This window comes from Pseudophryne corroboree, chromosome 9, assembly GCF_028390025.1.
Source record: "Pseudophryne corroboree isolate aPseCor3 chromosome 9, aPseCor3.hap2, whole genome shotgun sequence".
Lineage (NCBI taxonomy): Eukaryota > Metazoa > Chordata > Amphibia > Anura > Myobatrachidae > Pseudophryne > Pseudophryne corroboree.
In genome coordinates, this window is record NC_086452.1 from 57,461,686 (window position 1) to 57,489,435 (window position 27,750).

At 44.0% G+C, this 27,750-nt stretch overlaps 1 long non-coding RNA gene across 1 annotated transcript in view; it reads right to left on the bottom strand.

Moving 5' to 3' along the window:
* The window catches only part of LOC134957441 (uncharacterized), a 47,766-nt gene extending 26,736 nt beyond the window's left edge, over positions 1 to 21,030 (bottom strand). Inside the window, exon 1 of the long non-coding RNA XR_010186600.1 lies at positions 20,802 to 21,030. This is a non-coding gene — a long non-coding RNA (uncharacterized LOC134957441). The remainder of the gene's footprint in view (positions 1 to 20,801) is intronic.
* Positions 21,031 to 27,750: the final 6,720 nt, after the last annotated feature.

Genomic DNA, 27,750 nt, shown 5'->3' on the forward strand with positions numbered 1-27,750 from the left:
TCTTATACTGCTACCTTACACTACCATCTTATACTGCTACCTTACACTACCATCTTATACTGCTACCTTACACTACCATCTTACACTGCTACCTTACACTACCATCTTATACTGCTACCTTACACTACCATCTTATACTGCCACATTACACTACCATCTTATACTGCTACCTTACACTACCATCTTACACTGCTACCTTACAATACCATCTTATACTGCTACCTTACACTACCATCTTATACTGCTACCTTACACTACCATCTTATACTGCCACATTACACTACCATCTTATACTGCTACCTTACACTACCATCTTACACTGCTACCTTACAATACCATCTTATACTGCTACCTTACACTACCATCTTATACTGCTACCTTACACTACCATCTTACACTGCTACCTTACAATACCATCTTATACTGCTACCTTACACTACCATCTTATACTGCCACATTACACTACCATCTTATACTGCTACCTTACACTACCATCTTATACTGCCACCTTACACTACCATCTTATACTGCCACCTTACATTACCATCTTATACTGCCACCTTACACTACCATCTTATACTGCTACCTTACACTACCATCTTATACTGCTACCTTGCACTACCACCTTACACTACCATCTTACACTGCTACCTTACACTACCATCTTATACTGCTACCTTGCACTACCATCTTATACTGCTACCTTACACTACCATCTTATACTGCCACATTACACTACCATCTTACACTGCTACCTTACACTACCATCTTATACTGCTACCTTACCACTACCATCTTATACTGCCACATTACACTACCATCTTACACTGCTACCTTACACTACCATCTTACACTACCATCTTACAATGCTACCTTACACTACCATCTTATACTGCTACCTTACACTACCATCTTACACTGCTACCTTACACTACCATCTTATACTGCTACCTTACACTACCATCTTACACTGCTACCTTACACTACCATCTTATACTGCTACCTTACACTACCATCTTATACTGCTACCTTACACTACCATCTTATACTGCCACCTTACACTACCATCTTACACTGCTACCTTACACTACCATCTTATACTGCTACCTTACACTACCATCTTATACTGCTACCTTACACTACCATCTTATACTGCTACCTTACACTACCATCTTACACTGCTACCTTACACTACCATCTTACACTGCTACCTTACACTACCATCTTATACTGCTACCTTACACTACCATCTTATACTGCTACCTTACACTACCATCTTATACTGCTACCTTACACTACCACCTTATACTGCCACATTACACTACCATCTTACACTGCTACCTTACACTACCATCTTATACTGCTACCTTACACTACCATCTTATACTGCTACCTTACACTACCATCTTACACTGCTACCTTACACTACCATCTTACACTGCCACATTACACTACCATCTTATACTGCTACCTTACACTACCATCTTATACTGCCACATTACACTACCATCTTACACTGCTACCTTACACTACCATCTTATACTGCTACCTTACACTACCGTCTTATACTGCTACCTTACACTACCATCTTACACTGCTACCTTACACTACCATCTTACACTGCCACATTACACTACCATCTTACACTGCTACCTTACACTACCATCTTATACTGCTACCTTACACTACCATCTTATACTGCCACATTACACTACCATCTTACACTGCTACCTTACACTACCATCTTACACTGCTACCTTACACTACCATCTTACACTGCTACCTTACACTACCATCTTACACTGCTACCTTACACTACCATCTTATACTGCCACATTACACTACCATCTTACACTGCTACCTTACACTACCATCTTATACTGCTACCTTACACTACCATCTTACACTGCTACCTTACACTACCATCTTACACTGCTACCTTACACTACCATCTTATACTGCTACCTTACACTACCATCTTACACTGCTACCTTACACTACCATCTTACACTGCTACCTTACACTACCATCTTATACTGCTACCTTACACTACCATCTTATACTGCTACCTTACACTACCATCTTACACTGCTACCTTACACTACCATCTTATACTGATAGCTTACACTACCATCTTATACTGCTACCTTACACTACCATCTTATACTGCCACATTACACTACCATCTTACACTGCTACCTTACACTACCATCTTACACTGCTACCTTACACTACCATCTTATACTGCTACCTTACACTACCATCTTACACTGCCACATTACACTACCATCTTACACTGCTACCTTACACTACCATCTTACACTGCCACATTACACTACCATCTTACACTGCTACCTTACACTACCATCTTATACTGCTACCTTACACTACCATCTTATACTGCCACATTACACTACCATCTTACACTGCTACATCACACTACCATCTTACACTGCCACATTACACTACCATCTTACACTGCTACCTTACACTACCATCTTATACTGCTACCTTACACTACCATCTTATACTGCTACCTTACACTACCATCTTACACTGCTACCTTACACTACCATCTTACACTGCCACATTACACTACCATCTTACACTGCTACCTTACACTACCATCTTATACTGCTGACTGATAGCTGTGGGAGGCTAGGCACCCATTGGGAGGGTTAGGCTGCGTAGGGGGGAGGGTAAGGTTGCGGGAAGGGGGGATTAGGGTTATGCACCACTGGGGAGTGGGAGGATGTGGGAGAGGGGGGTAGGGTCAGGCTGCGGGGAAGGGGGATTAGGGTTATGCACCACTGGGGAGGGTGAGGCAGCGGGGAGGGGGGTTAGGGTCAGGCTGCGGGAAAGCAGGGTTAGTGGTACTTTACTTACCAACTGGGTGTCGGGATTGTGAGCGTTGGGATGCCGCTGTCGGTATTTTGACTACCAGCATCCCAAATGTCGGGATCATATTAGCAAATAACAATAGACAGCATCACATGATTGTTGCGCTTGTAAACATCAGAAGCAGCTGCTTTATCATTTTTCGCTGCAGTCGTGTCTATTACCGCCACAAACCCCTACATTGGGTACATGTGTGTGTATAAAAGTGCTGGCACTGAGGCGCCCACTGGTGGTGTGTCTTTGTAATCACACCTTAATGGTTCTGTCTGGTAAGGCATACACCATCTCCCCACCAAAGCATTGTTATATTCATAACTATGTTCTTGTCATTTTCCACATAACACAGACACGTAAAGCAATATGTAATAGTCTGCGAGGTGCAGAATGTTGGGGAATTTCTGCAATTTTGTCTGTATTTACTGCTAATTTATACACACCCAGAAAACGCCGTCTGAATGGCCATGACACGCCTGTGTTTATCCGACCACTCCCCGTTCCCACCCCAAACACTGTCTTCCCATCACTCACTTTGCAACTACACCCTTGTTCCGACTGCTGTCACAATTCACTCGCTGCGCGTACGCACTGTAGCTCAGATGCATGCGTATTGCGTAGTACGAAAACTGACCAATTTTGCGTACAATGGGCCTAATTCGAGGTTGATTGCAAAGGCAAAATCTTCCTTTATGGGCAAAACCATGTGCACTGCAGGGGATGGGAGGGGGGGGGGGGGGAGGGCAAATGTAACATGTGCAGAGAGAGTTAGATCTGGGTGGGGTGTGTTCAAACTGAAATCTAAATTGCAGTGTAAAAATAAAGCAGCCAGTATTTACCCTGCACAGAAACAAAATAACCCACCCAAATCTAACTCTCTCTGCACATGTTACATCTGCCCCCCCCCTGCAGTGCACATGGGCCCTCATTCCGAGTTGTTCGCTCGCTAGCTGCTTTGCACACGCTAAGCCGCCGCCCTCTGGGAGTGTATCTTAGCATAGCAGAATTGCGTACGAAAGATTAGCAGAATTGCGAATAGAAAATTCTTAGCAGTTTCTGAGTAGCTCGAGACTTACTCCTACATTGCGATCAGTTCAGTCAGTTTCGTTCCTGGTTTGACATCACAAACACACCCAGCGTTCGGCCAGACACTCCCCCGTTTCTCCAGCCACTCCCGCGTTTTTCCCTGAAACGCCTGCGTTTTTCCGCACACTCCCAGAAAACGGTCAGTTTCCGCCCAGAAACACCCACTTCCTGTCAATCACTCACCGATCAGCAGAGCGATGAAAAAGCTTCGTTATGCCGTGAGTAAAATACCTAACTTTTGTGTAAAATAACTAAGCGCAAGCGCTCTGCGAACCTTGCGCATGCGCAGTAAGCGACTAATCGCAGTATAGTGAAAATCGGCAACGAGCGAACAACTCGGAATGACCCCCATGGTTTTGCCCATTAGAGGAAGATTTTGCTTTTGCAATCAACCTTGAATTAGGCCCAATAGCTGCTTTGTGACTGCATCTGAATTAGGCCGATAGAGGAAAACCCAGAGGCAGGTAGAGGACGTCTGCTGGACATTGGTATTTTAAATATGTTCATTATAAATAAGCATCTGAAGACTTGTCCAGCATATGGAAGCTGCTATAAATCTTAGAACAACTTGTAACTTAAGGTGAGTGCTGGCAGGAAAAAGCTTCAGTACAGTATTATCTGTTTTAGTGGGAGGCACTCGATATAACGGCTGTCGGGATCCCGGCACTCTGCATACCGGTGCTGGGATCCTGACCGCAGGGATACAGACAACTATTCTCCCTCTTGGGGTATCCACAACACCCCTGGAGGGAGAGTGCCCGCAGCGAGCCCGCAAGGGGCTCTTTTACCCTCACCTCGCTGCCGGCATTCCTTACAACTGCGGAGGAATCGTGCGACTCATGTGCAGACCCCAGTTTGCAGTTTTTGAAGCGAGCACAGTCTGCAGAAAATTGTGAGATACGTCCCACTCGGAATCAGTCCGTACGTGTTCCAAGGACTTCAACATAGACAGCAATTCACTTAGCTCGACATTAGCATACTGTGTGAAAGCAGTCAAGCTGCAATGTGTGCCGGGGTCTATAGTGTTACTTTGTACCGTAGGTGAGTCACCGCCAAGTAGAAGATACAGGGGCTGTGCTAGCCTCAACTAGTTTCTCGGTACATTTAGGTAGTAATTGGGTGGCAACACATGGGAATGGGTAATCGTGGTGATTTTTCATGTAGATGAATCACGTAACAAGGAGAGGGGAAGCCAGACGTGACAGTGCGTCTTTCGGCTTGGAGGGTGACACCACCACGGGGTCGGCTGAAGCTACGCAGATGTATGAACTGTATTTTATTCCACCAATATGGCAACATAAAGTGACTGAGCTGGTGCTATGGAATACACGGCTTTCCTTTGATCCGAAGTGTGTGTGCCTGGGTGTTGTCTTGTCGCCTTCTTTCATCCTCGCCGCGTTTAGAGCAAATCAACAATGACGTCATCTCTTCTGTCAACATCATTTCATGATGGTTCTACTGTGTATTAACTCGAGTTTAGTCTTTGGCAGAATAGCACATTAGTAGCTTGTTTTGTGATTTTGGGGTCTATTCATGAAGCAGTGAAAAGTGTGGAGAAGTGAGCCTGTGGAGAAGTTGCCCATGGCAACCAATCAGCTGTTCCGTACAACTGTATAGTATGCAAAGTATATATGTTACGTCAATACTGATTGGTTGCCATGGGCAACTTCTCCACTGGCTCACTTCTCCACACTTTTCACTGCTTCATGAATAGACCCCTTTATGTAGAGACTATGCAGTCAATTTACTAAGCTGTGGAGAGAGATAAACTGGCAGCCGATCAGCTCCTAGCTGCCATGTTGCAGGAGCTGGTTGGCTGGTACTTTATTTCCGTCCACTTTATCTCTCTTGAAAGCTTAGTAAATAGATTATTTATAGTGCCCTCCTGGGACACCCATCACTCCAATAAATACTGCACGGCAGCAGACTGTCAGTGAATGACAGTCTGCTGCCGCTGGAAGGATGGGGAGGCATATCGCCACCATTGCTGGGGAGTGACGAGGTCAGGATCTCCATCAGAGGACGGAGATATCATGGCTTCTTGGTAGCTCCTGCGGGGTACCAGGGAAGATCCGATACTGCGAGCTAGGACGCAGTTGGGATCAGTAATGCAGCAGGAAGCGTGACGCCCCCTGCTGCATTACCATATTACTGCTATTGCTGCTGCTGCTGTGTAAGCTGCAACCACATCTGAATCAGGTCTCCTGTCATATATCAGGTCTCCTGTCATATATCAGACCTCCTGTCATATATCAGACCTCCTGTCATATATCAGACCTCCTGTCATATATCAGACCTCCTGTCATATATCAGACCTCCTGTCATATATCAGACCTCCTGTCATATATCAGACCTCCTGTCATATATCAGGCCTCCTGTCATATATCCTTCTGTCATATATCAGGCCTCCTGTCATATATCAGACCTCCTGTCATATATCAGGCCTCCTGTCATATATCAGGCCTCCTGTCATATATCCTCCTGTCATATATCAGACCTCCTGTCATATATCAGGCCTCCTGTCATATATCAGGCCTCCTGTCATATATCAGGCCTCCTGTCATATATCAGACCTCCTGTCATATATCAGACCTCCTGTCATATATCAGACCTCCTGTCATATATCAGACCTCCTGTCATATATCAGGCCTCCTGTCATATATCAGGCCTCCTGTCATATATCCTTCTGTCATATATCAGGCCTCCTGTCATATATCAGACCTCCTGTCATATATCCTTCTGTCATATATCAGGCCTCCTGTCATATATCAGACCTCCTGTCATATATCCTTCTGTCATATATCAGGCCTCCTGTCATATATCAGGCCTTCTGTCATATATCAGGCCTCCTGTCATATATCAGACCTCCTGTCATATATCAGGCCTCCTGTCATATATCCTCCTGTCATATATCAGACCTCCTGTCATATATCCTTCTGTCATATATCAGGCCTCCTGTCATATATCAGGCCTTCTGTCATATATCAGGCCTCCTGTCATATATCCTCCTGTCATATATCAGGTCTTCTGTCATATATCAGGTCTCCTGTCATATATCAGGTCTCCTGTCATATATCAGACCTCCTGTCATATATCAGGTCTCCTGTCATATATCAGGCCTCCTGTCATATATCCTTCTGTCATATATCAGGCCTCCTGTCATATATCAGACCTCCTGTCATATATCAGACCTCCTGTCATATATCAGGTCTTCTGTCATATATCAGGTCTCCTGTCATATATCAGACCTCCTGTCATATATCAGGTCTTCTGTCATATATCAGGTCTCCTGTCATATATCAGGTCTCCTGTCATATATCAGACCTCCTGTCATATATCAGGTCTTCTGTCATATATCAGGTCTCCTGTCATATATCAGGCCTCCTGTCATATATCCTTCTGTCATATATCAGGCCTCCTGTCATATATCAGACCTCCTGTCATATATCCTTCTGTCATATATCAGGCCTCCTGTCATATATCAGGCCTTCTGTCATATATCAGGCCTCCTGTCATATATCAGGCCTTCTGTCATATATCAGGCCTCCTGTCATATATCAGGCCTCCTGTCATATATCAGACCTCCTGTCATATATCAGACCTCCTGTCATATATCAGACCTCCTGTCATATATCAGACCTCCTGTCATATATCAGACCTCCTGTCATATATCAGACCTCCTGTCATATATCAGGCCTCCTGTCATATATCAGGCCTCCTGTCATATATCCTTCTGTCATATATCAGGCCTCCTGTCATATATCAGACCTCCTGTCATATATCCTTCTGTCATATATCAGGCCTCCTGTCATATATCAGACCTCCTGTCATATATCCTTCTGTCATATATCAGGCCTCCTGTCATATATCAGGCCTTCTGTCATATATCAGGCCTCCTGTCATATATCAGACCTCCTGTCATATATCAGGCCTCCTGTCATATATCCTCCTGTCATATATCAGGTCTTCTGTCATATATCAGGTCTCCTGTCATATATCAGGTCTCCTGTCATATATCAGACCTCCTGTCATATATCAGGTCTCCTGTCATATATCAGGCCTCCTGTCATATATCCTTCTGTCATATATCAGGCCTCCTGTCATATATCAGACCTCCTGTCATATATCAGACCTCCTGTCATATATCAGGTCTTCTGTCATATATCAGGTCTCCTGTCATATATCAGACCTCCTGTCATATATCAGGTCTTCTGTCATATATCAGGTCTCCTGTCATATATCAGGTCTCCTGTCATATATCAGACCTCCTGTCATATATCAGGTCTTCTGTCATATATCAGGTCTCCTGTCATATATCAGGCCTCCTGTCATATATCCTTCTGTCATATATCAGGCCTCCTGTCATATATCAGACCTCCTGTCATATATCCTTCTGTCATATATCAGGCCTCCTGTCATATATCAGGCCTTCTGTCATATATCAGGCCTCCTGTCATATATCAGGCCTCCTGTCATATATCAGGCCTTCTGTCATATATCAGGCCTCCTGTCATATATCAGACCTCCTGTCATATATCAGACCTCCTGTCATATATCAGACCTCCTGTCATATATCAGGCCTCCTGTCATATATCAGGCCTCCTGTCATATATCAGGTCTCCTGTCATATATCAGACCTCCTGTCATATATCCTTCTGTCATATATCAGGCCTCCTGTCATATATCAGGCCTTCTGTCATATATCAGGCCTCCTGTCATATATCAGGCCTCCTGTCATATATCAGGCCTCCTGTCATATATCCTCCTGTCATATATCAGGCCTTCTGTCATATATCAGACCTCCTGTCATATATCAGGCCTTCTGTCATATATCAGACCTCCTGTCATATATCAGGCCTTCTGTCATATATCAGGCCTCCTGTCATATATCAGACCTCCTGTCATATATCAGACCTCCTGTCATATATCAGGCCTCCTGTCATATATCAGACCTCCTGTCATATATCCTTCTGTCATATATCAGGCCTCCTGTCATATATCAGGCCTTCTGTCATATATCAGGCCTCCTGTCATATATCAGGCCTCCTGTCATATATCAGGCCTCCTGTCATATATCCTCCTGTCATATATCAGGCCTTCTGTCATATATCAGACCTCCTGTCATATATCAGGCCTTCTGTCATATATCAGGCCTCCTGTCATATATCAGACCTCCTGTCATATATCAGGCCTCCTGTCATATATCAGGCCTCCTGTCATATATCCTCCTGTCATATATCAGGCCTCCTGTCATATATCAGACCTCCTGTCATATATCAGACCTCCTGTCATATATCAGGTCTTCTGTCATATATCAGGCCTTCTGTCATATATCAGACCTCCTGTCATATATCAGACCTCCTGTCATATATCAGACCTCCTGTCATATATCAGGCCTCCTGTCATATATCAGGCCTCCTGTCATATATCAGACCTCCTGTCATATATCAGACCTCCTGTCATATATCAGACCTCCTGTCATATATCAGGCCTTCTGTCATATATCAGGCCTCCTGTCATATATCAGGTCTTCTGTCATATATCAGGCCTCCTGTCATATATCAGACCTCCTGTCATATATCAGACCTCCTGTCATATATCAGACCTCCTGTCATATATCAGGCCTCCTGTCATATATCAGGCCTTCTGTCATATATCAGGCCTCCTGTCATATATCAGACCTCCTGTCATATATCAGACCTCCTGTCATATATCAGGCCTCCTGTCATATATCAGGCCTTCTGTCATATATCAGGCCTCCTGTCATATATCAGACCTCCTGTCATATATCAGGCCTTCTGTCATATATCAGGCCTCCTGTCATATATCAGGCCTCCTGTCATATATCAGGCCTCCTGTCATATATCCTTCTGTCATATATCAGGCCTCCTGTCATATATCAGGCCTTCTGTCATATATCAGGCCTCCTGTCATATATCAGGCCTCCTGTCATATATCAGACCTCCTGTCATATATCCTTCTGTCATATATCAGGCCTCCTGTCATATATCAGGCCTTCTGTCATATATCAGGCCTCCTGTCATATATCAGGCCTCCTGTCATATATCAGGCCTCCTGTCATATATCCTCCTGTCATATATCAGGCCTTCTGTCATATATCAGACCTCCTGTCATATATCAGGCCTTCTGTCATATATCAGGCCTCCTGTCATATATCAGACCTCCTGTCATATATCAGGCCTCCTGTCATATATCAGGCCTCCTGTCATATATCCTCCTGTCATATATCAGGCCTCCTGTCATATATCAGACCTCCTGTCATATATCAGACCTCCTGTCATATATCAGGTCTTCTGTCATATATCAGGCCTTCTGTCATATATCAGACCTCCTGTCATATATCAGACCTCCTGTCATATATCAGACCTCCTGTCATATATCAGACCTCCTGTCATATATCAGACCTCCTGTCATATATCAGACCTCCTGTCATATATCAGGCCTTCTGTCATATATCAGGCCTCCTGTCATATATCAGGTCTTCTGTCATATATCAGGCCTCCTGTCATATATCAGACCTCCTGTCATATATCAGACCTCCTGTCATATATCAGACCTCCTGTCATATATCAGGCCTCCTGTCATATATCAGGCCTTCTGTCATATATCAGGCCTCCTGTCATATATCAGACCTCCTGTCATATATCAGACCTCCTGTCATATATCAGGCCTCCTGTCATATATCAGGCCTTCTGTCATATATCAGGCCTCCTGTCATATATCAGACCTCCTGTCATATATCAGGCCTTCTGTCATATATCAGGCCTCCTGTCATATATCAGGCCTCCTGTCATATATCAGGCCTCCTGTCATATATCAGACCTCCTGTCATATATCAGACCTCCTGTCATATATCAGACCTCCTGTCATATATCAGACCTCCTGTCATATATCAGGCCTCCTGTCATATATCAGACCTCCTGTCATATATCAGACCTCCTGTCATATATCAGACCTCCTGTCATATATCAGGCCTCCTGTCATATATCAGACCTCCTGTCATATATCAGACCTCCTGTCATATATCAGGCCTCCTGTCATATATCAGGCCTCCTGTCATATATCAGACCTCCTGTCATATATCAGGCCTCCTGTCATATATCAGACCTCCTGTCATATATCCTCCTGTCATATATCAGACCTCCTGTCATATATCAGACCTCCTGTCATATATCAGACCTCCTGTCATATATCAGGCCTCCTGTCATATATCAGACCTTCTGTCATATATCAGGTCTTCTGTCATATATCAGACCTCCTGTCATATATCAGGTCTCCTGTCATATATCAGACCTCCTGTCATATATCAGGCCTCCTGTCATATATCAGGCCTTCTGTCATATATCAGGCCTCCTGTCATATATCAGACCTCCTGTCATATATCAGACCTCCTGTCATATATCAGACCTCCTGTCATATATCAGGCCTCCTGACATATATCAGGCCTCCTGTCATATATCAGACCTCCTGTCATATATCAGACCTCCTGTCATATATCAGGCCTCCTGTCATATATCAGGTCTTCTGTCATATATCAGGTCTTCTGTCATATATCAGGCCTTCTGTCATATATCAGACCTTCTGTCATATATCAGGCCTCCTGTCATATATCAGGCCTCCTGTCATATATCAGACCTCCTGTCATATATCAGGCCTCCTGTCATATATCAGACCTCCTGTCATATATCAGACCTCCTGTCATATATCAGGCCTTCTGTCATATATCAGACCTCCTGTCATATATCAGGCCTCCTGTCATATATCAGACCTCCTGTCATATATCAGGCCTCCTGTCATATATCAGGCCTCCTGTCATATATCAGACCTCCTGTCATATATCAGACCTCCTGTCATATATCAGGCCTTCTGTCATATATCAGACCTCCTGTCATATATCAGGCCTCCTGTCATATATCAGGTCTCCTGTCATATATCCTCCTGTCATATATCAGGCCTCCTGTCATATATCAGGTCTTCTGTCATATATCAGGTCTTCTGTCATATATCAGGCCTTCTGTCATATATCAGACCTTCTGTCATATATCAGGCCTCCTGTCATATATCAGGCCTCCTGTCATATATCAGACCTCCTGTCATATATCAGGCCTCCTGTCATATATCAGACCTCCTGTCATATATCAGACCTCCTGTCATATATCAGGCCTCCTGTCATATATCAGGTCTTCTGTCATATATCAGACCTCCTGTCATATATCAGGCCTCCTGTCATATATCAGGTCTCCTGTCATATATCAGGCCTCCTGTCATATATCAGGCCTCCTGTCATATATCAGGCCTCCTGTCATATATCAGGTCTTCTGTCATATATCAGGTCTTCTGTCATATATCAGGCCTCCTGTCATATATCAGGTCTCCTGTCATATATCAGGCCTCCTGTCATATATCAGGCCTCCTGTCATATATCAGGCCTCCTGTCATATATCAGGCCTCCTGTCATATATCAGGTCTCCTGTCATATATCCTCCTGTCATATATCAGACCTCCTGTCATATATCAGACCTCCTGTCATATATCAGGTCTTCTGTCATATATCAGGTCTTCTGTCATATATCAGGTCTTCTGTCATATATCAGGCCTCCTGTCATATATCAGGTCTTCTGTCATATATCAGGTCTTCTGTCATATATCAGGCCTCCTGTCATATATCAGGCCTTCTGTCATATATCAGGCCTCCTGTCATATATCAGGTCTTCTGTCATATATCAGACCTCCTGTCATATATCAGGCCTTCTGTCATATATCAGGTCTTCTGTCATATATCAGGTCTTCTGTCATATATCAGGCCTCCTGTCATATATCAGGCCTTCTGTCATATATCAGGCCTCCTGTCATATATCAGGCCTCCTGTCATATATCAGACCTCCTGTCATATATCAGGCCTCCTGTCATATATCAGGCCTCCTGTCATATATCAGGCCTCCTGTCATATATCAGGCCTCCTGTCATATATCAGACCTCCTGTCATATATCAGGCCTCCTGTCATATATCCTCCTGTCATATATCAGGCCTCCTGTCATATATCAGGCCTTCCTTGTTTCTATGCATTGCAGATTGTGTTGTTGATATGCACAAACATTAGAGGCAGATGTGGTACATAAATGTTCCTTTCCACAAGTTCTAATTAAAGGATTATTCCAAATTGCTTTGATGTTTGGAACAGTTTCGTGAACAAAAGCATGGAAACAAAGAATGTGACGGAACCTCTTGGCCCATCTAGTCTGCCCCTTTTTCTTATATCCTTGTGGCAACTTCAACCCTATTTGTTCCTTAGGTCTTTGTAAGAATATTCTTATGTCTATCCCAAGCATGTGTGCATTGGGTCTAATTCAGACCTGATCGTAGATGTGATAAATTTAGCACATCTACGATCAGCTTCCCTGACATGCAAGGGGACGCCCAGCACAGGGCTTGTCCACCCCGCATGTCAGGCCGCCCCCTCCCCCCCCCCCCGCACAAGTACAGAAGCATCGCACAGCGGCGATGCTTTTGTACTTGAAGAGTAGCTTCCTACCAGCGCTGGCAGGGAGCTACTCATCGCTGTGAGGGTCGCAGCGGCTGCGTGTGACGTCACAGCTGCCGCGGCCCGCCCCCCACGGTCTGGGCACACCTGCGTTGCCCGGACCGCTCCCCTTAAAACGGCAGCCAAACACCGCCGGTCCGCCCCCTCCCACCCAGTGAACGCCTCTGCCTGTCAATCAGGCAGAGGCGATCGCAGTGCTGAGATGGCCATCGGCTGTCTGGCATGCGCCGGCACACTGCGGAGCCGGCGCATGCGCAGGTCAGACCTAAACGGCTGCTGTGCGAAAACGCACAGCACCGATCAGGTCTGAATTAGGCCCATTGTTCTACTGTCTTCTACCACCTATAACAGGAGACTATTCCACTTTACACTACCCTTTATTCCTCAAATTTCCCCTGTGCATGACTTTGTATTTTTTTACATTAAACTAGTCCTACCTTTCATACATTTCTCTATCTTGCTCTTTGCCCATTATCGGATGGACAGTATCCCTCTCCCTTACTGGTGAGCTTTCGGCATACTGCAGAGTAGGATAGGGTACAGGTGTGTCCAAACCTAACTTTGCTCTCAGCGCAGCATATATTCAATACTGTGGCGTGTGATGGTGTGTTCCATTCTGCAAACAATTGCTCGCCTGTTTCCTCAGTCCGTAGTGTCATTTTCACAAAAGCAATTCTAGATGTAGATGGCTTAGAATTGTGTTCTATAGATAGTAATTACCAGAACTGAGTGTAGCTGCAACCATTGCTTTGTTTAATCCAAACCTGTCGCTAGGTCCTTTATCATTATTTTCTTATTTAACTGATCAGTGTCTAGCTGGAGGGTTGTGTCAGGAGGTCAGCACGGGTATAGTGCTATGGGCACTGCGGGGGTATATATGGGGAATGCTGTCACTGCCAGTTTATGTATGGGGTATTGGCAGTGCTGGTATAGGGCCATTCCACTATTAACCTACAGGAAATTTGTACCCATTTTAACATATCATAGTAACATAGTTAATGAGGTTGAAAAAAAGACAAAATGTCTATCGAGTTCAACCTGCATTATAACAACTATAATTCATGCTCTAAAATTTTCTTCCTTTAAACGCTGTATCCATGGATATCTCTTTCCGCTTGGAATTTATCCAATCCATTTTTAAACATATTGACTGAGTCCACCATTACTACCTTCTCTGGCAGAGAATTCCAAATCCTTACTGCCCTTACTGTGAAGAACCCTTTCCTTCGTTGTCAGTGAATATCAATGTTTGTTAAAACTTAACACAAAGACGTTTAAAAAAAATGTATGTATTGTCAAAAGGCCTAACTAGGATATTTCTTAGGTAGAGTATTTTTTTTCTCCGTTATACCCAACACAATATCACAAAATTTAGCTGTCACGTACAGGACAAGCCAAGTCCACAAACCCATTTGACAATTCAGCTTAACCCTTTATTATTTTTTCTGCAAAACCTATGAAAAAGCTCTATCATTTAACTTGTCAACCTATGTTGAAAACTCATAAGATACCCGTCAAAGGGAAGACCTGGCAATAATGCAGGCTGGACACGGATGTTTTCGTGTAACAGGGGTATGACTGTATAACAACAAGTACAAATATAAGTGAAAATTCGTCTACATGTTTTATTTGTATCTGAAAAGCCTCCCAGGAATACAGCATGCAAATCAGACACGCATTGCAAAGCAGCTAGAGAGCCTTCTGCTGAAGATAATCCGATAAACAGCTGAAATCTATCACCATTTGTTTGTGATCTCCCTTATTATACAAACGTGTCAGCAAGTCCAAACACCTTCCCTGCTACATAAACAGCAGCGCAGAGGCCGTCTGGTTCATTCAGCTTGGAGGGACATAAGAAATGACATCTATAACACAGTTTATTGATGTGCGTTTTGTTTGGTGATGTCATTAGACTCTCCTACGCGCCGTAAGGTGATGCTCAGGTAATTAGTAGGTAGCCGGGACTGATTATATGCATATAGGGCCACATTCGCAGTGATCAGTCTTCTCGGACAAGCGTGACAGCACAAGTATAAATCATTTGTTTCACTTAAATATTCTGTATCCGTTCTACATAAGAAGCACAACCACAGTCTGCGTACAGAAAAATAGTGGATGGTGCGACCATACGTGTGACGCGGCATGTATGCTCGCATAGACGGACGGATACACACCTAAGGTAGTAAATCCAGCTGCCACTTACTTTCAAACTTGTGCCCGCTTTGCGTCCTACTCATGCCCATTCTATTATATAATGTCAGCGCCAGAGCACCCTAATAACACAAATATAATTATTGACTAATAATCACCTAACGGTATTAGACGTTTTGCAAGTTGTTTTTACCACTGCGAGATGCCGGAACCAGTATCCCCTAATATGTGCCTATCACACATTCACAGTAGAAGCACCTGAGTCAATATACAGGCAGTATCATTTCACTATAACTAAGGAATCATACACAAAGGGGATGGCACCGAGTAGGTCACTTCTGTTGGCATCATCAGATTGGGGTTTAATATTTCCTTTGCCTTCTACGGGGAGATTTATCAAAGCTTTGAGAGAGATAAAGTGGACAGAAATGAAGCATTACAGTATTTGTACGTGGCGGATGTGTGGAGATATGCTAAGGTTGTATCTGCCTGGAAATGTATTGAGATGCCCACCACCGGCAGTATTGCAGATCCATGCGACTGCGAACAAACACGCAGCAGTGGCACCAAATCCTTTGATAATTGCCCTATCATGGCACAGAATGGCCGCAGGATCTGAGACGCTGCTGCCATGTTTTCTGCGTACAGGATTGCAGATGTAGGCTGACACACGCCTTGAAGACAGTTGCGACACACCTGCCTTTTTGCCACCACTCCCTGTTGCCTCCCCCAAACGGTAACTGACTGTCAATCACTTTGCAAAGGAATCTTTACTGCAAGCGACATCGCTAAGACAATGCTCAACTCTGTAATCGCTTAACTCCGTAAATATCGACATTGCAGACTGACCCTTTGTTTAGAAAATGACAGTTAGGAGCTGATTGGCTGGTACTTCATCTCGATCCCACGCTATCTCTCTCCAAGCTTTGATAAATCTTAGAGAGCAAAATGATGCTAACAATATGTGAAATATACATTTACTGGCTCTGACGTGTGTGTGCATTTATAAGTGAGGCCCCAACTAGTTTTTCACAAATAAAAATGACTGCGTTTCCAGGGTTTTCCTCTGACTCGTCAGTGTATAATGCTGACTGTTTAAAAAGCAGAGTTGAGCTGACTTTTCAAAGCCAGTTGTAAACGTCTATAGCTTTCATTGCTACAGAAGCACCCACTCGTCCAGTGGGTATTGTGTGCTCCTACACATTACATATCTCCCTGCGGCCTGGCATGTCAGGCTCCTGAGGAAGCTTTGATGATAGAGTGACATCAGTTAACTCACTTCCTCCCTCCCTTCCTCCCTCGTCTAGCCGGGCCTTACAATCTAATTGTGCAGAATGCGGGGATGGGGGAGAGATAAAATGGAGAAGTTGCCTATTGCTATTATATTTACCACATACAATCAAATGACAGAAGTTAATTAGTTGGTATGGGCAATTTTTCCACTTCATCTCTTGAAGGTTTGATACATTCTCCCCTAGGTGAAAAAGTAGCATGATCTATACGCAGATAGGACTCTGAATTTAGCGGTGCATGTTCTGGATGTTGTTAGGCTGTCGCCCTTGCTGCAATGTCCAACTCATCTTCCAGCATGCCATCTACCCAGAATAGCTTTTTTGCCCCCTTTAGGCTTACTTTAAGTCTGCACAAATCTCGATCTTGATAAGTCAGCCTGCGTCGGCTCTTCTCCGATACAGGAGAAGTCAGTGGCCTTTAGATTTGGCGGCATGATATGAGTGGGATGTGGGATTAAGCATATGGGTATAAATCCTCTGTGTGTTCTCCCCACGCACCCAGACAGACAGGCTGTGTGCTTGGCAGCTGTCGTGCTGGATGGAAACATTTAGGTGGTTTTGAGAAAACAAAGTATTACTGAATATTTCATGGCTCCTGTTTTTGCTTAGGTCAGGGGAAAAAACAACAAGCTGCGGGTTGGTAAGAGAAGAGCTCCGGTACCTTATCCCAAGGCAGACGTTGCGTCACTACCACATAAAAAGGATTGTGAGCATGGCGGCAAAATATCCAGTAATATGTCACAGTCATTCCGGACAGCAGTGTGACGCGGAGACTGTGCATAGATTACAGAGTGTAGAATCTGGATTTCATTCTTACCGATAGGCGAATACAAACAATTTCAAATTCAAAGTACAGTAATGATATTATTTTGAAGCGACTGATTTGCAACGGCGTTTCGGTCATGTAAAAGACAGTCTCCTGCAATAACTTTTTCCTTGTCACCTGTATAGTTACATTTCCTCCACACAGAGTCTAGCTGCCTCTTGTCTGTAGTTCATGAAGTCAGTCTGTGCATAAGGAGAATATTGGGGCATCCGTAGAATCTCTGCTTGTTGCTATTTGGCATCCGGGGCCTAAAATATCTATAATTTATCTGCATAATTTTACAGTTATTATGTGTGAAGTTATTTTATCTGTGACGGGATTAATTTCTAGCAATCCCGCAATAAGTGTTCAGGGAGACATATCAGATTAGTTCGCCGTCTCCTCGCACTTTGGGGCTGGAAGCAGAGAGCGATGCCCGACAGTCTGTGTATTACACCCCCTATGCAGCTCTATCCCCCCTATGCTTGTCTATCGCTAGAAAACCCAATAAACCGGCGCACAATGGTCTCTGAACCTCAGTGATCAGTTATTAAGGGCCCCAAACACTAGTGCGATATTGCACGTTTTCGTGCAATTGCGATGAGTTCCTGAGATGGATAGCATGAAAAATGTCAAATTGCATGTACTTTTCTTGCGATTTCGCGCTCCCGTGTGTCACCCATCGCAATCGCAGATCACGCGTGCTGCATGTGAGATTTATCTCACTTGCATGGAAATAGGTTTAATAACATTAGATTGCCTGAGATAAATCACATGTAAAAATACACTCAAGTATGAAACCGCAATTGCAGGCCTCCTGGGAAGCTCCCGGCCAGATTGCAGGAAAATTGCATGGAAGTCATTGCTGAGATACATCTCCCTAGTGTATGGGGCCCTTTAGTCTGGAGCAGAACTAATCTGAATATATATCAGCCAAAAAGAACAACTACAATAATCCATCGGACATACTGTAAAGCTGGGCATACACTAGTCAATTATCTGGCAGATAATCTTCCCAATCTGGCTGGTTGGAATGAAAATCTGGTATTGGATGAGAACAAATGACAATCAACTATTTGCTCCCAAACACTGGAAAACAGACAAAAACTGTCTTTCATACAAATTGGTTAAATCACAAATTTTACAAATTTGTCTGAACGTCAGGTTTTGCCATTTCTCAGTGTTCGGGAGAGAATGGTCGACTGTCATTTGCTCTCATCCATTACCAGATTTTCATTCCAACCAGCCAGCTCTGTCAGATTATCTGCCAGATAATTGTATAGTGTATGCCCAGTTTAAGACTGGTGCACTAGCATCATGATGTCCCTGCTAGAAAATAGGTGAGTGTGAGAGATTGTATAATCGCTGCTTGTGAGTACAGAGACTTTGGTGAATCAGTGACAAGCGCTCAGCGAGGGCATCTGAGGGAATAGGAAATGGGAATGTCCTGACTTTATTTTTCTTACACGAGATGCCCTTTTATGAGGAGAGCTATAGACGGAGGAGAATCACCGCATGCAACAGGTCTGCTACACATTAAAAATTATCCTGCATGTATAACTGCTTGGTTTAGGCTGAATACTGGACAAGTTCATACTGAGCTGAAACATTAGGGGCCGATAAATATTCTAAAATCATAATCAAATAAACATTGTTCCCTGTTAGAGGCTGTGGACATATCTCACAACATAAACTATTTATTTAACTTGTTTTCTAGTGATACGGTTCTCACAATGCTCTATATACTGTGTGATCGAGGGCCATTTCTATCATTTTCACACAATTGTATATATTTATAGTTCCTAATTTTCTACTTATTTCTTCAATTAATTATTTTAGGCTGAAGCGAGACAGTTTTGTTTTTTTTAAGCTCATTTCATACATTATAGTTAAATGATTTAATTTGTCAACCATGAAAACATGTACAGTATTCTGTCGTTATATCGCTGCGTCTACAGATTACGGATCACCGGCTGCATGGGCACGGCCGTAGACGAGACACGCCATCGTGACACACGGGAAATTCTGGCAGTTTTTCTATATGCTTTACTTAATGCAATTGAAATTAACATACTGTTTGATTTACTCGTTGTGTTACTTTTGGGTAGTGGCGGTGACAACTTCTTGTACAAATCAACAGGAGACCAAAGTCATCAAAAGTAAATCTCCACAACAATATGCACATTAAATGCACGTTTGCTGGAAAACAGATTGTGTGTGTGTGTGTGTGTGTGTGTGTGTGTGTGTGTGTGTGTGTGTGTGTGTGTGTTGTGTATGTATATATATATATATATAAAATACATACAGTATATGCCAAAACACAACTGCGAATTTATGATCAATCCAGTTACACACACCTTTGCACACACCTTTGCAGAAAGCATGCAGTAACTGCACAGTTCCGAGCACTTAAACCGTACAATAATAATTATAATGTATCATATAAACCAGTGTCTTTACATTTCATCCATCCTGTCATACATCAAAACATAGGCCTAATCAGAGACTTCTCAGTTCCTCCCTAATGTTCCCTAGATTGCCAATTATAAAGCTAGCCTTTAATCATGCCCTCCAACAAAAGCCATTATTCACAAGTGCCCCACCTATGTGGTCGCCATTTTGATGCTTGGTCATGTGGTCCATACATGTCTCAACAAGAGAAACTTACGGAGGTTTTAATGAAAAAAAATTCTCCAGTGGTTCATCAGGACGAGGTGGTGCGGCGGGGAAGGGCAAGTCGTAGAGTTTTCCAAAAACAAAACTTAGCACTTGCAAAGACCTCCACAATATCTGTCTATGTTCTGCCTCATCGATACAGGATGTTTTCAAAAATACTAAACATTGTCTATAATCTGGTACATAGCCGCACACCTGGCTCATGGTCACACTACGAGAAGTTTACTTTCGCAACCGTCTCTCTCTGTTCAGAGGCGTCCTCTGCAATTCTTCACATTAACAAAACCGTACCGAGCTTGCAAGTAAAAAAAAAGTTACAGAAAGTTGGGTACTTACGGATCTGGAGGCAACCTGCGTTCAGTTTGTCCATGATGGTGTTGATGAATTTCAAGGAATCCTATTTACGACGTGTAAAAAAAAAAGTAGAGTCGGCAAAGGTACCTGTAGTAAGTTAGTTTCAAAGTAAATAAATGACTCAGTTGGAGACTGAGTTAGTGGATGAGGAGAGAGGCAGACAAAGAAATAGTTCTGCTAGACAGAGAATAGGCTGCAAAGCGGAAACAAAGTGTCTTGTGCATTGGTTTAGTTTATGAAGAAGTGAATGAACAGGAACAGCCCATATGCCTCCTTCCTCCAACCAGTGCAGGCTGCAACCCACAACTCATAAATCATTGACAGCAGCACAACACGACTTCCCTCTCCTGCTCTCACTAATCTTTTCCAACTCCGCTCAAACACTCTTTTCTTTTTTATATTCATAAAAAAAAGAGCCACACCCGTGTTACAGTCCAAATCAGCGGAGCGGCCTTTTGGCGAGGAATGCTGTTATTTTGTTTGGCAGAGACAGATTAAACAAGTCTTGAGATTTAGCCTGTGGGTGTCTAGGCTAAATGTATTTCTGTGCCGTGTGTCCCTTTGTGTACTCGTACAGTTTGGCAGGGTGCACCTAGGTGAGACGCAGTGAGATACTGCATCAGTCATCCGGATTCTTCGTAGCATGACAACATTATGTTCTTTCCAAAGAACTTTTTTACTTTATTTTAAGTCGCTGTCTTGTGCAATGCAGTATTTATGTAGATGTGTAGAAACGCAGCATGTGCACTTGTTAAAGGAAAAGCATTCAAATAACTATTCAAATAAAAATAAAAACACAGATGGGACGAATAATTTGCCGTTTGCTGCTCCAAGGATTAAAGTGTGGAGTTCAGGTAATGCTGTCGTTTATTCTTGATAAAGTACCCACCGCGGTATGAAACGTGTTGACGCAGGACTGAGAATTGAGGAGATCCTTCTAACATCAGCACCAGAAAATGCCGTCATAATTGGGCAGCGTGGTCCCGCCTGCCCGGCTGTATTCTGCAGCAAGGGAATACAGCCACACCACAGAGGCCAGGAGGTAAGATGGGGAAAGTTTAGGGCAATACAGCCTCCATTATTATATATCGTCTACTACTGGCAAAGAACTGTAAACTACAGCGTTACCTGTGCTCAATTTTTTTCACACGGGCCCTGGGTCCTAAAGGGGCCCACACTGCACACACTGCACCCATGCTTTATTACTTACCTTTCCGGAGTCCTGCGTCGGAGCTGTAGCTGCAATATAAAATCACCGGCAGAATGGCGGCCACGCATGCGCAGCAGGGACTAGTCTCTGGAACATGGTGGGCGCATGTGCAGTAGACTCTATCATAATGGCAAAGGAGGTAATTCAGGCCTAATTGCTAGGCTGCGTTTTCTCACAGCCTGCGATCAGGTCCGAAATGCACATGCGTATGCACCGCCGTGGGCAGGTGTGTCGCATGGGTACAAAGTGGATTGCCACTTAGCGATGGGTTTGTGCAACGGATCTGTTCGCACGGGCGTTCGCAAGGAGATTGACAGGAAGAAGGCGTTTCGGAGTGGCAACTGACTGTTTTCAGGGAGGTGTTTGGAAAACGCAGGCGTATCCATGCGTTTGCAGGGAGGGTTCCTGACGTCAAATCCGGTCCCGGACAGGCTGATGTGTTCACAGCAGCTGAGTAATTCCTGGACTGCGCAGAGACTGCACAAGATCTGTTTGTACAGCTCTGCTACAATTGCGTTTGCACACTTGCATGACTAAAATACACTCCCCCTATAGGAGGCGACTATCTGATTGCAGCAGTGCAAAAATCGCTTGCTAGCGATCAGGTCTGAATTAGACCCAATGTCTACTGCACCGTGAAGAGGAGGCCGGAGTCCACCCAGAGTCTACACACAGGTCCCCTCCTCTGTTAAAACACCCTTGCCTGGGCTCAACAATTTAGCCTTAGAAGGGCTATAAGCATTGAAAGTAACGCCGAATTATTCACCCCATTTGTGTTTTTATTTGAATGTTTTTCTTTTCTTTTTTTAATTGTGTACGTTTTTTTATTAAATTTTCCAAAATACAATGACCAAATAAAAGAATAAAGAAGAAAAAAGAAAAACACACAAAAACAACAGACAGAGCAATCACATGTGCATGTAAACAGCAGAAATCACAGACGTGGACCTGTCATTGCATCAAGTGTCACAGAGCAATCAAACAAATCATTGCAGTAGTAGTACTAGTAACAAATAAAACAAACAGGAAGTACAGTATATAGAACTATGCACCATGGGTCAATTCAGAAACCAGACAGAATGTATTATCGGTAGTTATGAGCGGGTTCGGTTTCTCGGAAACCGAACCCCCCCGAACTTCAGCCTTTTTACACGGGTCCGAGCCATGTTCGGATTCTCCCGTGTGGCTCGGGTAAACCGAGCGCGCCCGAACGTCATCATCCCGCTGTCGGATTCTCGCGAGACTCGGATTCTATATAAGCAGCCGCGCGTCGCCGCCATTTTCACACGTGCATTGAGATTGATAGGGAGAGGACGTGGCTGGCGTCCTCTCCGTTATAGTAGAAAAGACACAGAGTGACTTAGTGTTATAATTGTGGGGAGGATTGGGGATGGGGAGCAGCTGTTAGGGAGTACAGTGCAGGGTTTTGATTATAATAGTAGTGACCACCAGTTTAATCCGTTGGTTCTCTGCCTGAAAAAAACGCTCCACCATATCTGTGCTCAGTGTGCTGCACTGCTGCATGATATATCTGTGCTGAGTGCACTGCTCACACTGCCTAATTGTGGGGACTGGGGAGCAGTTATAGCAGGAGTACAGTGCACAGTTTTGCTGACAGTGACCACCAGTCCAGTATACGTTTGTCTGCCTGAAAAACACTCCTGTGGTGGCTTTTTTTTTTCTTCATACTAGTTTAGCAGTCTGCTGACAGTGTCCACCAGGTCCGTTATTATTATACAGTATATATATATATATAGCAGTACAGTAGGCCACGGCTGTACCTACCTCTGTGTCGTCAGTGCACTCGTCGTCCATAAGTAATATAATAATACTATACTATCCATCCATCTACATTGTATACCTGTGGTGGCTTTTTTTTCTTCATACTAGTTTAGCAGTCTGCTGACAGTGTCCACCAGGTCCGTTATTATTATACAGTATATATATATATATATATAGCAGTACGGTAGGCCACGGCTGTACCTACCTCTGTGTCGTCAGTGCACTCGTCGTCCATAAGTAATATAATAATACTATCCATCCATCTACATTGTATACCTGTGGTGGCTTTTTTTTTCTTCATACTAGTTTAGCAGTCTGCTGACAGTGTCCACCAGGTCCGTTATTATTATACAGTATATTATATATATATAGCAGTATGGTAGGCCACGGCTGTACCTACCTCTGTGTCGTCAGTGCACTCGTCGTCCATAAGTAATATAATAATACTATACTATCCATCCATCCACATTGTATACCTGTGGTGGCTTTTTTTTTCTTCATACTAGTTTAGCAGTCTGCTGACAGTGTCCACCAGGTCCGTTATTATTATACAGTATATATATATATATATAGCAGTACGGTAGGCCACGGCTGTACCTACCTCTGTGTCGTCACTCGTCCTCCATAAGTAATATAATACTATACTATCCATCCATCTACATTGTATACCTGTGGTGGCTTTTAGTTGTGCGCATTAAAATATGGAGAACAAAAATGTGGAGGTTAAAAAAATAGGGAAAGATCAAGATCCACTTCCACCTCGTGCTGAAGCTGCTGCCACTAGTCATGGTCGAGACGATGAAATGCCATCAACGTCGTCTGCCAAGGCCGATGCCCAATGTCATAGTACAGAGTATGTAAAATCCAAAAAACAAAAGTTCAGTAAAATGACCCAAAAATTAAAATTAAAAGCGTCTGAGGAGAAGCGTAAACTTGCCAATATGCCATTTACGACACAGAGTGGCAAGGAACGGCTGAGGCCCTGGCCTATGTTCATGGCTAGTGGTTCAGCTTCACATGAGGATGGAAGCACTCATCCTCTCGCTAGAAAAATGAAAAGACTTAATTCAATATATATAATATATAAGATTCAATTCCTCCGTGGAGACATTCACCAGCAGCAATTGCCTCCAGAAAGTGCACGGGGACCTGAGATGGTGGATTCCAGTGGGGACGAATTAATAATCTGTGAGGAGGGGGCTGTACACAGTGAAAGGGGTGATGAATCGGACGATGATGATGAGGTGGACATCTTGCCTCTGTAGAGCCAGTTTGTGCAAGGAGAGATTGATTGCTTCTTTTTTGGTGGGGGCCCAAACCAACCAGTCATTTCAGTCACAGTCGTGTGGCAGACCCTGTCGCTGAAATTATGGGTTTGTTAAAGTGTGCATGTCCTGTTTATACAACATAAGGGTGGGTGGGAGGGCCCAAGGACAATTCCATCTTGCACCTCTTTTTTCTTTCATTTTTCTTTGCGTCATGTGCTGTTTGGGGAGTATTTTTTGGAAGGGCCATCCTGCGTGACACTGCAGTGCCACTCCTAGATGGGCCAGGTGTTTGTGTCGGCCACTTGGGTCGCTTATCTTAGTCACACAGCTACCTCATTGCGCCTCTTTTTTTCTTTGCGTCATGTGCTGTTTGGGGAGTATTTTTTGGAAGGGCCATCCTGCGTGACACTGCAGTGACACTCCTAGATGGGCCAGGTGTTTGTGTCGGCCACTTGGGTCGCTTATCTTAGTCACACAGCTACCTCATTGCGCCTCTTTTTTTCTTTGCGTCATGTGCTGTTTGGGGAGTATTTTTTGGAAGGGCCATCCTGCGTGACACTGCAGTGCCACTCTTAGATGGGCCAGGTGTTTGTGTCGGCCACTTGGGTCGCTTATCTTAGTCACACAGCTACCTCATTGCGCCTCATTTTTTCTTTGCGTCATGTGCTGTTTGGGGAGTATTTTTTGGAAGGGCCATCCTGCGTGACACTGCAGTGCCACTCCTAGATGGGCCAGGTGTTTGTGTCGGCCACTTGGGTCGCTTATCTTAGTCACACAGCTACCTCATTGCGCCTCTTTTTTTCTTTGCGTCATGTGCTGTTTGGGGACTATTTTTTGGAAGGGCCATCCTGCGTGACACTGCACTGCCACTCCTAGATGGGCCAGGTGTTTGTGTCGGCCACTTGGGTCGCTTATCTTAGTCACACAGCTACCTCATTGCGCCTCTTTTTTTCTTTGCGTCATGTGCTGTTTGGGGAGTATTTTTTGGAAGGGCCATCCTGCGTGACACTGCAGTGCCACTCCTAGATGGGCCAGGTGTTTGTGTCGGCCACTTGGGTCGCTTATCTTAGTCATCCAGCGACCTTGGTGCAAATTTTAGGACTAAAAATAATATTGTGAGGTGTGAGGTGTTGAGAATAGACTGGAAATGAGTGTAAATTATGGTTATTGAGGTTAATAATACTATGGGATCAAAATGACCCCCAAATTCTATGATTTAAGCTGTTTTTTAGGGTTTTTTGAAAAAAACACCCGAATCCAAAACACACCCGAATCCGACAAAAAAAATTCGGTAAGGTTTTGCCAAAACGCGTTCGAACCCAAAACACGGCCGCGGAACTGAACCCAAAACCAAAACACAAAACCCGAAAAATTTCCGGTGCACATCACTAATTATCGGAAACACAAAGTTAATAAAACGTGCCAGCTAGGTTACCCCATCTCCAAGAACAGAGGTGCACTATCTATCCCACTTAGCAGAGTATTTATGCATTGTACCCCTGCTCTTGAATAACTGTCCTTCGTGCCCAGCTACCTCATTAACTAATGCTCTCCACTGAAATATATTAGGGGGTGTGAGGCATAAATCATAGCGGTACAGCACTAAGGTCTGTGTCTCCCCTACATCGAGGCCAAACAGACATGTCCTGGGACAAAACGGGGGTAGAGACGGCTCTGTCGACACAATATCTGTCCAATCAGTGGACCAGAAAGGGGATACTATGGGGCAGGTCCATAGTAGGTGCCAAAAGTCGGCATCACACTCTCCACATTTTGGACAGAATGTATCCGATCGGAGACCTGATTTAGAAAGTGACATTGGAGTACGGTACACTCTATGTAATAGAAAATAAAATACTTGCTGATACTGGACCCAGGGAGTAGTGTACTGAATGGCACCGAGAATTTGCATCCATTGCTCTGCAGTGAGCGCACCCAGATTCTGTTCCCATTTGAGTTTGAGAGGGTCAAGCAAATGTATATTCACTACCCTCAAAAACAGCTTAAATCATAGAATTTGGGGGTCATTTTGATCCCACAGTATCATTAACCTCAATAACCATAATTTCCACTAATTTCCAGTCTATTCTGAACACCTCACACCTCACAATATTATTTTTAGTCCTAAAATTTGCACCGAGGTCGCTGGATGGCTTAGCTAAGCGACCCAAGTGGCCGACACAAACACCTGGCCCATCTAGGAGTGGCACTGCAGTGTCAGACAGAATGGCACTTCAAAAAAATTGTCCCCAAACAGCACATGATGCAAAGAAAAAAAGAGGTGCAATGAGGTAGCTGTGTGACTAAGCTAAGCGACACAAGTGGCCGACACAAACACCTGGCCCATCTAGGAGTGGCACTGCAGTGTCAGACAGGATGGCAGATTTAAAAAATAGTCCCCAAACAGCACACGATGCAAAGAAAAAAAGAGGCGCAATGAGGTAGCTGTGTGACTAAGCTAAGCGACACAAGTGGCCGACACAAACACCTGGCCCATCTAGGAGTGGCACTGCAGTTTTCTAGCGAGAGGATGAGTGCTTCCATCCTCATGTGAATCTGAACCACTAGCCATGAACATAGGCCAGGGCCTTGCCACTCTGTGTCGTAAATGGCATATTGGCAAGTTTACGCTTCTCATCAGACGCTTTTTTCTTTTTTTTCTTTTCAATTC